Source organism: Phalacrocorax carbo, chromosome 9 (genome assembly GCF_963921805.1).
Source record: "Phalacrocorax carbo chromosome 9, bPhaCar2.1, whole genome shotgun sequence".
Taxonomy (NCBI): Eukaryota; Metazoa; Chordata; class Aves; order Suliformes; family Phalacrocoracidae; genus Phalacrocorax; species Phalacrocorax carbo.
In genome coordinates, this window is record NC_087521.1 from 21,077,731 (window position 1) to 21,090,519 (window position 12,789).

At 44.0% G+C, this 12,789-nt stretch overlaps 1 protein-coding gene across 1 annotated transcript in view; it reads right to left on the reverse strand.

Annotated features, from left to right (window-relative positions):
* The window catches only part of ITPK1 (inositol-tetrakisphosphate 1-kinase), a 158,954-nt gene that overhangs the window by 49,325 nt on the left and 96,840 nt on the right, over positions 1-12,789 (reverse strand). The gene's annotated exons all lie outside the window — the stretch shown is intronic.

The window sequence follows — 12,789 nt, forward strand, 5'->3', positions numbered from 1 at the left end:
AAATTCAGTGTATTTCTACTTAGGAGATAAGTTTTGTATAAGGATTCTTTCTTATTCCTAAAACAGAAGGGAAAAAAAATGTGACTGTAGAATTAGATAGGGAACTATGACTGGTTTTTTTTTCCTAAAGACAAAATTCTTGTGGTAAGTCAGAGATATAAATAGGGAAGATAAGACAAGTATTGCCAGCTTCAGAGGAGTGTGTGCATGTCTAGATGGGATTCTCATCCAGTAAACGCCTATTATGTTTTGAATCTCAGCTCTGTCTCAATCTGAGCTGATTTTGTTTGTGCCAACGTTCAGGCTCCAACAAAAGGTGAAACAGCCAACACACAAAGAAATCTGTGTTGTTAAAAGAAGATGGTATTTCTTTTTATGGGTAAACCTGACTGTGAATTAATCTGGACTTGAAATTAGAAGGGATCCTCAACTACTTAAGCACCCAGGCTCTTGAGCCACCTGCCAGCTGGAATAAGGTGGGGAGAAGATGGAAAGCCTGACAGCTCTTCCTACTGGTTCACTCTAGATTTCTGGCATGGTCTGGATGGTGAAGTACGTACAACAGGAGGGCCAGGACTCAATAAGCCTGGCCGTGTTGTGTGTATTGATAAGCCTGGACACTGAACTAACACAGAAGGTCTAACTTCCTTGTAGGAAGAATAAAAAAAAGAGGAGGATTTCTGTGCATAATCTGTCTTGCTGTGTTTTGGGGGAGATGAAGGTAGCCTCACAGGCACATATGTACCACTTGCTGAAGCTGTTTCAGCTACTTTTTATCTTTTACTTCAGCTTCTCTGGCCTTTCTGTCATTTTTCCCAGGCTGAGGTTTAACATGATGAAGGGTTCAGCAGCAATTATTTTATTTGCTCTTCTATCCCATGCCCCACAAACATACACTCCTGCCTGCTTATTTCTGCTTTCAAGCCCTGGCATACTGCCCTCAGCTATACTTGGATAAGTATTTGTGGGACCATGCTGGAAAACACATTGGGGAACCAACTCAGAGGAAAAATAAAATAGTGACTAGGAGGGTGGGAGCAGGTTTTAAAAGATGTAGTTCTCTGATGCAGTTCACTACATTAACGAGGAGGGAGGGATAACAGGACATGGCAAAAATAGCTTAGATGGCTACGGCTGCTCCACGTGATCCATGAAGTCAGTCCCAGGCAGACAAACCCTCAACAAACCAACCATGTAACGTCCTCCACCCAATGCCCGCCCCCAGAGAGCAACATACGCCTGTGTTTGACACAGGCAGCATTATTGTTTCAGCTACTCTGTTACATAAACAATTTTGAAAGCTTATCCAAGCACTTAAATGGTGACACTAGTTACACACCTTCAGTCTGTTTCACAAAGGATTTGTCCTAATTCACAACAGTGTATTTGAAAATAATCACTCTAAGGAATAAGGCAAGAGGGAAGAGGCATAGCATTGCGTGATCTTGGCTCAGGACAGGTATGCACTTGCAAAGAGCTGCATCCGTGGAGCAGTTCTAGCCAGAGGTGCAATTACCACCTGGAATGGTTGCCTTGCCCCAACAGCTGCACAGATGTAGCTACACATACTATAAAGCTGCTTTCTTCTGGTACAGTTCATCCTTCCTCCCACACAGGAAGTTGTGTAAGAGCATCCACATTAGAGCTGTCATTCACTAGAAGGAATGAAAAGCACCACTCCTAATGTAGACAAGCCCTCAGACCCTCCTAGATAGGACTCTCCTATAGCTCCAACCCTGTACCAGCGTTGAGCACAGTTTGTGTTTTACTGTTGCATAGAACTAGTTCACAGCTATAGTAAGTCCTTAATGTTAAGTTCAGAACAAACCGACAAGCCAAACTGCCTGCAACAGGGCTCACACTTTTGTCACAGGTGTGAAGCAAGATGCTTTTCAGTGAACCATAAAGCAAGGCTCCTTCACTCTCACCTCATACAGGTGTCCAAAAGAACAAGTCACCTTTCTCCCAGGGACTCTTGGACCAGCAAGCTATGGAGTGAGAGTGGGAGAAAGGGGGATCTCCTCCAAAAGAGGAGATATTTTCCCCCTTTTCTTCTTCCCCAAATTCTGAAATCTCAAAATTGCTGACTTCATCACCCTTTTTAGGTTCATTATAAATGATCATTTTTTCAGTGAAAATAAAATGGATATTTTCTGATCTCTTCTAACATTACCTTCTTTCACACAGAATCCCAGGTTGGAAGGGACCTCAGAGATCATCTAGTCCAACCTTTCTAGGAAAAGCACAGTCTAGACAAGATGGCCCAGCACCCTGTCCAGGCGACTCTTGAAGGTGTCCAACGTGGCAGAGTCAACCACTTCCCTGGGGAGATTATTCCAATGGGTGACTGTCCTCACTGTGAAAAATCTCCCCCTCATGTCCAATCGGAATCTCCCCAAGAGCACCTTGTGTCCATTCCCCCTTGTCCTCTCCATGGGACTCCGTGTAAAAAGGGAGTCTCCATCTTCTTTGTAGCTGCCCCTTAAGTACTGGTACGTGGTGATGAGATCCCCTCTGAGCCTCCTTTTCTCAAGGCTGAACAAACCCAGCTCTCCCAGCCTATCCTCGTATGCCAGGCTTCCCAGTCCTTGGATCACCTTGGTGGCCCTTCTCTGGGCCCCTTCCAGCCTGTCCACATCCCTTTTGTATAGTGGGGACCAGAACTGTACATAGTCCTCCAGGTGTGGCCTGACAAGCGCTGAGTAAAGCAGGATGATGACTGCTTTATCTCTGCTGGGGATGCCCTTTTTGATGCAACCCAGCACCCTGTTGGCCTTCTTGGCCACAGCAGCACACTGTTTGCTCATGTTGAGCTTCCTGTCCACCAGCACCCCCAGGTCCCTTTCCACAGAGCTGCTCTCCAGCCAGGTGGATTCCAATCTGTGCTGCACTCCTGGATTATGTTTTCCCAGGTGCATGACCTTACACTTTTCCTTGTTGAACTTCATAAGGTTCTTGCTGGCCCACTCTTCCAGCCTATCCGGATCTCCCTGCAGAGCAGCTCTCCCTTCTGGAGTGCCTACTTCCCCATTCAACTTGGTGTCATCAGCAAACTTCATGAGGCAACACTTGATGCCGTTATCCAGATCGCTTATAAAGATATTGAATAACTTTGGGCCCAATATCGATCCCTGAGGGACTCCACTAGTGACAGGCTGCCAGTTTGAGAAAGAGCTATTTACCACCACCCTTTGGGTGCGGCCTGTCAGCCGGTTCCCCACCCACTGCACAGACCCCTTGTCTGGGCCATAACACTAATTTCTCCAGCAGGAGACTGTGGGGGACCGTATCAAAGGCCTTGGAGAAGTCTAGGTAGACAATGTCCACCACCTGCCCCACGTCAACCAGGCAAGTCACTTCGTCATAGAAGGCCACCAGGCTTGTCAAGCACGATCTGCCTTTAGTGAAGCCATGTTGGCTTTTCCCAATCACATGCTTCATTTGAGTTGTGATGGCCCCCAGGAGGATTCGTTCCATAACTTTCCCAGGGACTGAAGTAAGGCTGATGGGCCTGTAGTTACCCGGATCCTCCCTCGGGCCCTTCTTGTAGATAGGGGTAACATTTGCCTTCCTCCAGTCCTCTGGGGCATCCCCCGTTCTCCATGACTTCTCAAAGATTATGGAGAGTGGCCTTGCAATGATGTCAGCCAGCTCTCCCAACACCCTCGGGTGGATGGTGTCGGGTCCCATTGATTTGTCAAGCTCCTGTAGTAATTCATATACTAACTCTTCCTTCACTGATGGTGGGTCGGTGTTTGGATCAATCGGCAATTTTGTTCCCAAAGCCTGGCACCCAACAGTGTTAGTAAAGACAAAGGTGAAGAAATACTGAAAAAAAAAATGCAATTTCAATCAGCTCCAAGACAGCATCTAGGACATTTATTTTGCCACAGCACAGGACATTGAGGGGACACATCACAATTACAGGATTGCCTCTATTTCATAAACAGGTCATAAAACAGGAAGGCATACAAACATTGTGGGGCAGTGTTGGAAGATACAACACTTGGAATGACTATAAAACCTAGCAAATGTAGAGTTCTGCACTCCCCTAAGCACTTCTGCTATCTAGATAAACACATTTCAAGATTTAGCAGTTTAACTAACTGGCAGCCTAACAACTGATTATAAAACTCGTTGTCAAAATTAATGATAACTGCAATAAAATATCAGTGTAGATTTTAACCCCAAAATTCATACCAGACTCCGGGTTGCAAAGGCAGCAAAACAACCAAACAAGAACCCATCTGCAATCTGGCATACCTGCACGACAATCTAGAACAGATCTATGCAACACCAAAGAATTTATGGTAGAATTCATTTCCCTGTAGCAAAATACAAAGAAAGGGCATTTGAACTGGCTAGCTTTCTTGGTGAAAGCACGCCTCCCAAACTGCATCTGCCTTCCTGCCAAAACCAGCAGGTTTTAAAAAAATATTTTGTTAAATAGGAACTAAAAAACTGTCCCCCAAGAGCAACAACAGCATCAGCAAATTACACAGTACAAGAAATCAGTTGGTGTGATACACTTCTCTCCTTCTAGAAAACCAGCACTAATTGCCCAACGCTGAAGTAACTGCAGTTTATCTCCCAGCAAATGCTTGCGAGGATTCCCAAATCAGCAATTAGCATCTGTCCCATTATGCTCCTCTGCCTAATATCTTATGCAAATTATACAATTTATAGCTTTAAATTTAATGTGCGGTTGCCTAAATAATGCCACAGGGCAAGAGGAGCCTGCTGATTCAGGAATGCATAGCTCAGCTGCCTCACCCTTGTGAAGAAAGCGACAAACTCATTCCACAAATTTCTCCACCAGGGAAGAAGTATTTGCTCCTGCTGTGCCGTGTCCACATGAACAGGTGCAGCCAGCCCACAGCTTCTCTCTCGGCATCCCAACAGAGCAGAATGAAGCCATCTTTGGCCCAGAAGTCATATAGCCAGAGTAATGTGACTGTGCCCAGCTAAGACATACTGATTTTTGTAAGGGAGCACAGCCAAACATATTCAAGTCTGGCTGCACTGACCCATGGAGACTTTACCCCAATGGGAGCCCAAGACTACTTGGACTGCTTAGCTCTTACGCCAGCACAGGTAAGCATAAATGTTACCTGTCTCCTCCTGAGCTGACCCCGCACAGGACAAGTATCTATTAACATTTCAGCATGATGTTGTTAAGCTCCCTGACTCAAGGTGTTAGCAGTTGATGTTGATTGTCCTTCAGAATGAAAAACATTAGGAAATACTGGTCTGGAAAGACCCTTAACAAGTTACCTACCCCAGTCCCACTGCATTCAGGCAAGATGAAATGCTAAGACCAACACTGACAGATGTTTATCTAATCTGTTCCTAAAACCTCCAGTACAGGAGGTCCATAACTGCTCCATTAGTTTGCCCCAGCACTACAGTAGCCTTTCAACCAAAAATTTTATCATACTTACCTCCTCCCTCCCCGGTGTTCAAACAGCACACTCACAGGCTTCCCAAGTGCTCAAACCCTCAAAAGGTTCCCCTGGTGAAGCAGGGAAGTTTGTCTGGCATTTTAAGAGATCAAGAGAGTAAGCAGGGCTGTCATCGATGCCCTGAATCTCAACAACAAAGATCAAAAATGCCTGGTTCTTGGGCCTGAGGCTTTATGTGCTGGATTTCTTCAGGAACATCAGGTACAGCAAGTCAAGCTGGACTATTTGAAAAACTTAAGTATCCCTGCAGATTTGGCTGCAATGAAACTGCACTGGCATTACAGACCCCAAAATCTCAGTGCCATATTCTGGCAGAGTTCAGAAATTTCCCTAACATATGCTTTGCCTGCAGTGCTGCATGTTGACTAGTGGTATTACACATGAACCAGGACTTAGCACAGGATGGGGTTCAAATTCAGTGTCCCTACTACTCATTTGGATGGGCATCTTATTCTATCACACCAGCTTACTTAGTTGCTGGTATGTTGACAAGTTGTCAGTTAAGTGAAGAAATTGCTTCAGTGAAGTTGAACTTTCTCACAGGACCAAGATCTTAGCAGACCTTCAAACATAAATAAAATACAAATCAGAAAGGACAAAGCTCTTCCTGAATGTTAACATCTTCCATTGCCTTCTTAGTATGTTTAGCAGCTTTTAGACAAGAGAAGGACCTCTTTCAGAACATTCTTATACTGACAAAGTGTAAAGATGCCTGGTGGGTAGATATCTGCAAGACTGACACTCTGCATCTCCGCAGGATAGATTTCATTGCTGGCTGCTCACCGGCACTCAGAGACAGAGCAAACACGCCCACTGTGTCCTCAAGCTGCTTAAGAAGGACATGGAATATGAACACTCCCTCACGTAGGAATCCCAATGCCGCATCTAAAGTTAACACACTCAGCAACAGCTGAGTGCTCACTTCCTCCTTGCTCCAGCAGACACTAAAGAAGGTGGCAGCTGAGCTGCAGCAAGGGGGAAAAGCTGCAGCTATTCTGATCATGGAGCAGGCTTGGTAGGGTGGGCAGGAGTGTGAGACCTGTGAAGCAGTATCTGTTCAATCATTTTTATATTTACACTGGAGATAAATTTTGCAGCCAGTCAGTCTTCCTCATGATTTTGCCAGGCAGCAAGGGAGGAAATGAAACAGGTGGTTTTAAAAGTTGAAAAGTCCCAGTGTGTTAAGTAGCACCCTGTTCCAGACAACGCACCAGTGTGATGTGGGGGACAACCTCCTTGATCCGCTAGTGGAAGAAGAGCCAACAGACAAACTCCTTCAAGTGTGTTCAGTACCATTAAGTCCCTGTCATGTATTAGAAGTGCCTGCCCCACAGTGCCACAGCTCTGTCCCCTCATGCACACCCCCTTGCCTTGCTCCACAGGGATTTGTGTGGGCTTTAACAGAGTGGAAGAGAGAGCTATCAAAGAAAAATAGTCATAAACATATCATCCAGCTATACTTCTGAAAGAATAACAGCTTTAACACATCAGGCTGTATTTGAAGGTCACATTTAAGATGTGCGTGCTCATGATAGTTAATATAAAATCCCAAGACTTTATTCACAAGACAGTAAGAGTGCCAAAATGTTGCTACTTTTACCAGGATTAGATTTTACACAGAATTAGAAAATGCTTTAAATCATCACTGCACTTTCACAGAATCACAGAATGGTAGGGGTTAGAAATCAGTTAGAAAGACTGAAGCAAAGAAGGCATTCAGTAACTCTACCTTCTTTGCATCCTGCATCACCAGGGCACCCACCTCATTCAGCAGTGGGCCCACAATTTCTCCAGTCTTCCTTCTACTGCTGACGCCTTTGAAGAAGCCCTTCTTATTATCCTTGACATCCCTTGCCAGATTTTGTTCCACGTGGGCCTCGGCCTTCCTCATTGCATCTCTGCATACCCTGACAGCATTTCTATATTTCTCCCAAGTGGCCAGTCCCTTTTTCCACATACCTCCCTCTTCCATTTGAGTTTCTTTAGAAGCTCTTTGCTCATCAATGCAAGTCTACTGGCTCCTCTGCCTGACTTCTTCCTGCTAGGGATGCACCGATCTTGACCTTGGAAGAAGTGGTACTTGAATCCCCACCAGCTCTCTTGGACCCCCATGCCTTCCAGAGCTCTAACCCCTGGGTTTCCTCCAAGCAGGTCTTTGAAGAGGCCAAAGTTAGCTCTTCCAAAGTCCAGGGTTGTAATCCGACTTGTTGCCCTGCTTCTACCACGCAGGATCCTGAACTCAACCACCTCATGGTCACTGCAGCCAAGGCTACCCCCAACCCTCACATCCTCAACCAGCTTTCCTTGTTATAGTAAAGGTCCAGCAGCACATCTCGCTTCATTGGCTCCTCCACCACCTGTGTTAAACAGTTACCCTTGAAGCTCTACAGGAGCCTCCTGGATTGTGCACACCTTGCTGTGCTGCTTTTCCAGCAAATACCAGGGTGGTTGGAGTTCCCCATGAGGACCAGGGCCTGCGATTGTGAGGCTACTTCCAGCTGTCTGCAGAAGGCCTTGTCAACTTCCTCTTCCTGATATGGTAGCCTGCAGCAAACACCCACAGCAGTGTCAAACGTTCAGGCATTCCTGCTTCCTGGGTGGTAAGAACTGAACATAGGAACTACCAAACCAAATGAGGACCACAGTTCAGCTGGTACTGTGCCACTTCCATTTCTGCTACTTGGCAGTGGATTTCAAATCAGAGGAAAGGGAATATATACTGTCTCCCAATGTATCCTGTGTTCAGAGCTCATAAATGGAGTTCCTTTCTAATACCCACCAGTTGGTACCATATATCCCAAAGCACAATAGCTTGTAAACCTTCTAAACATAACCATGAATGTTTCCTACCTTTTGGTGCCAGCTATGACCTTAGTTGATATTTTATGGCAACTGTACAGATATTCAGTGGAACTCTACCCTGACATGGTAGGAAAGACAAAAAGGAGGTTTCTCCACTTACTCATATTTGGTTTGCTCATATTTTGTTCCATCTCTGCTAGCCCCAGGTTGATCTCACTCTCCCCTTGTGTGGCCGTCTCTTGGCACCAACCATGTCCCTTTTCTCCAGGATTCCTTTCAATTTTAATGCATATTTTTAAATTCAGGAAAGCAGAACTGAAAGCAGTCTTCCATGGAAAGAAAGCATTTTATTTCCAAAACTGTATGCTCAGTATCTTCAATGCTATTTTTGGCCACCATAATCTTTTTGTTTGGTTCTGTTGGCATGTTTTCTTTTGACTACCGAGGCAGAGGGGGCAGAAGTTTCCAGTGAGCTACTCACTGTGACGCCAAGGTCCTTCCTGAGCCATGAGTCAATGCAGAGGTTAACAATGCATGAGCTGTCCATATTATTTCTTTATTGGCCCAAGAGACTGCAATAAACCGAATCTATCATCATGCTGACTCTTCACTGACTTTTGGTACACCTATCTCATATTGCATTGTCTCCCATTGCCTGGAAAAACTAAACAACTTGGATTTATCTGAAAAATTTGCCATCCTGTGTTCATCCGCCCTTTCCAGAGTTTTATTAATAAATGTCCTGGAATGCCACTAGCATGGGATGCTTGAGACACTGAAAGCAGTTTATTTATCTCTGTCTTTGGTCTCTGTCTTGCACTTTCAAAGGAGAGGTTTGGGGTTTTTTTTAAGTTATTTCAATGTGCTGACTTGTATCCAGCTATCCAATCTTGAGCTGACAGCTTCGAAGAACTCTAATAGGCCAGAAAACCTGAAGGCAACCGAAGCAACATGGCCACAGTGCCATTTGCAACACACACAATTTCTACTATTCAGATGATTTTACCCTGATTTAACAAGCAGTGGTTCACTCTCAGCATACAGGACTGCACAAGTTGCATATTTGCCTAAAATGGCAGGAGTTCTGAAACATGCTCCATGTACACTTTGCCCACCAAATGGGGTACGACAACATATGCCTGTAACACTACTACTTTCTCAGCATAGCATCCTTCCGTCTTCATGGAGCAAAGCTGTGTCCTGTGGTATCAGTTTTGCTTCCTTTACGCAAGTGCAATATAGTGACCTGAACCATGATTACTGACATTCCAGAAGACCTGTCTCCATACAGCCATGCCAGCCTATGGATGCATTTGGATATCTCCATTTCCACCCCATATCCAGCATTTACACAGCAGGGGGAAAAAAAAAACCCACAACACAAACCATGAAATCAGCACTCTCCAATCACTACTGTAAGAAGGGTACACAAACAGGAAGAAAACAGAGATGTTAGAAGTGTATCAAATGACAATGACAAATCAAATAACCTTGTCTAGGAAGACTATCAAGCAACTCATCATAGGAATTTGGTTCCTCTCAATCATAACAGCCCAGGAAGTGGTTAAGTCACCATCCCTGGACGTATTTAAAAGATGTGTAGATGTGGTGCTTAGGGACGTGGTTTAGTGGTGAACTTGGCAGTGTTAGGTTTACGGTTGGACTCTGTGATCTTAAGGGTCTTTTCCAGCCTAAATAATTCTATGATTCTATGAACTATAAAAGAAATATCAGATCATCTCAAGTCCCTCTCAAACAACTTTACACTTGCAGCCTCTTCCATTCTAACTTCAGAAAGCCACTTGGAGAATTCATGAGACAGAACCAATTACTGCCATCAAGGAGCATAAAGGCACTCGAGCTTTCATTATTTTCTTTGTTCATAAACTCAGATGTTGTTACAGCTGCACAAAGCCAGCAGGTAAGTGAAACAGGAGCTGATAGTACTTTAGTCTGGATGTTAATGGCCCTGGTAAGGGAAAGCATCCTCTTCATGTATCCCTCTGGTACTGTTATCATCAGCTGACCCTGTGCTACCCTGATAAAGCCTTAAGGTCTTGCTGGGCTCTTCATGAGGAGAGATCAGATTCTAACCAGGGGTCTCACATGTTGGCTAGATACTTGTCTGAGGAAATGTGAGGGATGCTACTTTTCTTGTCCATGCTGGACTGCCGTAACACATCTTACAATAAACTGCTTCTTCAGCAGCAAGTGACCTCAACACATCACGGCAGAACAGGAATAATGTTCTACCAGCTGAGTCCTGGTTTCCAATTCAGATGAAAGGTCCTATTTTTCAAGACTTATTTCTTGACCTCTGACCTTGTGACAATATGAGTGGAAACATCAGGGAAAAAGACACTTGCTGCAACAAGTATTCCCAGTTAGTGTTACATTGATATTGTGAGCAGCTTATCTTTCATTGCCCCTTCCTAACTTTTTCTAGAACCCAGAATCTTAGGAAAAGTATATTCTCATGTTGAATGCCAGCCAAGCAAATTTCTGCTCAAGAGGATCGGAAGAGCTTGAAATACAACTGTGCTGGAATTTAAAACATCCGGTTTATTCAGTGAAGACTTCCTCATGACAAGAACTCCTGCTCCTCCTTTCCTAATTCTGAAGAGAGAATAATCCTAGAGAATTAATCAATGTTCTGTTCTTAAAATCCAAACTGTTTCTTACCTTAGAAAATCCTTTTGTAAACTACCTTAACAAGAGTGATCAATGGTACAAGGCAGGAGATTCCAGGTTCTCTTTGGGGCTTTCCGCCTTCTTTTTCTGCCACCTCACTCAGAACAGAACTAGTCCTTTGGAAGCAGATATCTACTTTAAATTTCAAAGCCAGGGCTTGTTTATTGTAACATAAACATGTCCCTGTCCCTCTGTCAACAGCCCTCCTAGACAAATGAGTGAGCTTTTATGAGAAAGATGTCAGGTGACACCACCACGGGTCAAAAGTCCCAGAGTCTTTCCAGTTTGAAGGAGCAGGGCTGAGACCTACGAAGTGCTCACCAAGCTGGGGTACAGAGTACGGCCATGTGCAACACTGCTGTGTGTTGATGCGCTTTGGACAAAGTCCTTCCAGTCACACAGAATATTAATTCCATTCCAACTACTTCCCTCCATGCTTGTATGCTAGTTTTCAGACAGAAATTAAAACGCAGTGAGAGAACACGCATCATTCTTGAAGCAAGGTAATGAGACATCTGTTTGCATGTGTTCTTGGTGGAAAGAGAGCATACAATCAACAAGGGAGACTTTTGCATCCAAAAACTGGTGTGGTTATTTGCAGTAGCTAACATCAGGCCACTAACCTAGATGCTTTACTGATACATAAGATAAACAAGTGAGCCTCAGGTGGGTAATTTAGATTCTTTAAAACCAGATTTTTCCTTTCATTTTAATAGGAGCTTCAAATACAAATACAGGTGCCTGAAGTTGACCTGTGTGACTATTCTTCTCCCTCCCATTGGGCCAAAACTGTTATGAAAAGCAGGCCACAAAGAGTAGTGTCCACAGTTTCAAAAGGTGATTGCTTAGAGCTATGTATATACAGCTATATTCAGGCACTTTTAACTGGGTGGTCTGATTTTGATACGTTCTGAGTATGCACCATTCCAGCAATGTACGTGTTCCATAACTTCAAAAAAAAAACCAAAAAACAAACCAGACTACCTACTTTGGTATTGAATTGAAAATTTCCAGTTTTCTATTCAACATCAGATCTACAATTTCTGTTAAAACAATACCTCCACAGATTGCTTGGCATCAGAGACTCACTGTATCAGAGTATGTGTATTGATATCTGGAAAAGAGATTACTGCCCAGAAAATGTGGCATCTAAAGGGAAGAGAAAGGCAGATGAGTGTCAAGAGAAGAAAGAGATGCACAGGGGTGACAAGCTGTGCCCAAGATCACACAGCAAGTCAGAACCAGCCCAAGCAGAAAACGCAGAGCCCCAAATCAAGTGCCTTACATGTTACATCATGCTGAGCCTCTCTCCTAGTCAAAAAAGTAACATGCAGCTGTTCAAGGAATATTTATAGACAGACAGAATCTAATAAAAAGAAATTGAGGGGAAAAAAGAAGGATGATGTGATCTGTTCCATAATACCCCCCAAAATCAGAAAGGAGCGCACATACCAGCAACAGCTTCTCATATAATAGTAAACAGTCAAACATAGATTATTTTGATTCCATGCTGGGATAAAAATATCACAGCTGAAGGGGTTTATACTGTTTAGAGTGTCCCAAGAGAATAGTTTCCATACTTCCAAGAAGACTGTTAGGAGAGAGAGAAGTTGCAGCTTCACTCATGCAGTTTTCCTCTTTTAGGGGAATCCCATAAAGACTAGTGTCCATAGAAATTTTAGATTTGGAATTAAATTTGAGAATCCAAGATCAAGAAGGTTTTTAAATTATGGAAAAAAGCCAGGTGGAAGTGGTTAAAGAAATGAACTCTGGGGTCTGCAATACCTGAGTTTCGAACTTTATTGAAGAAACCTGGAAGTCACTTGAGACAGCA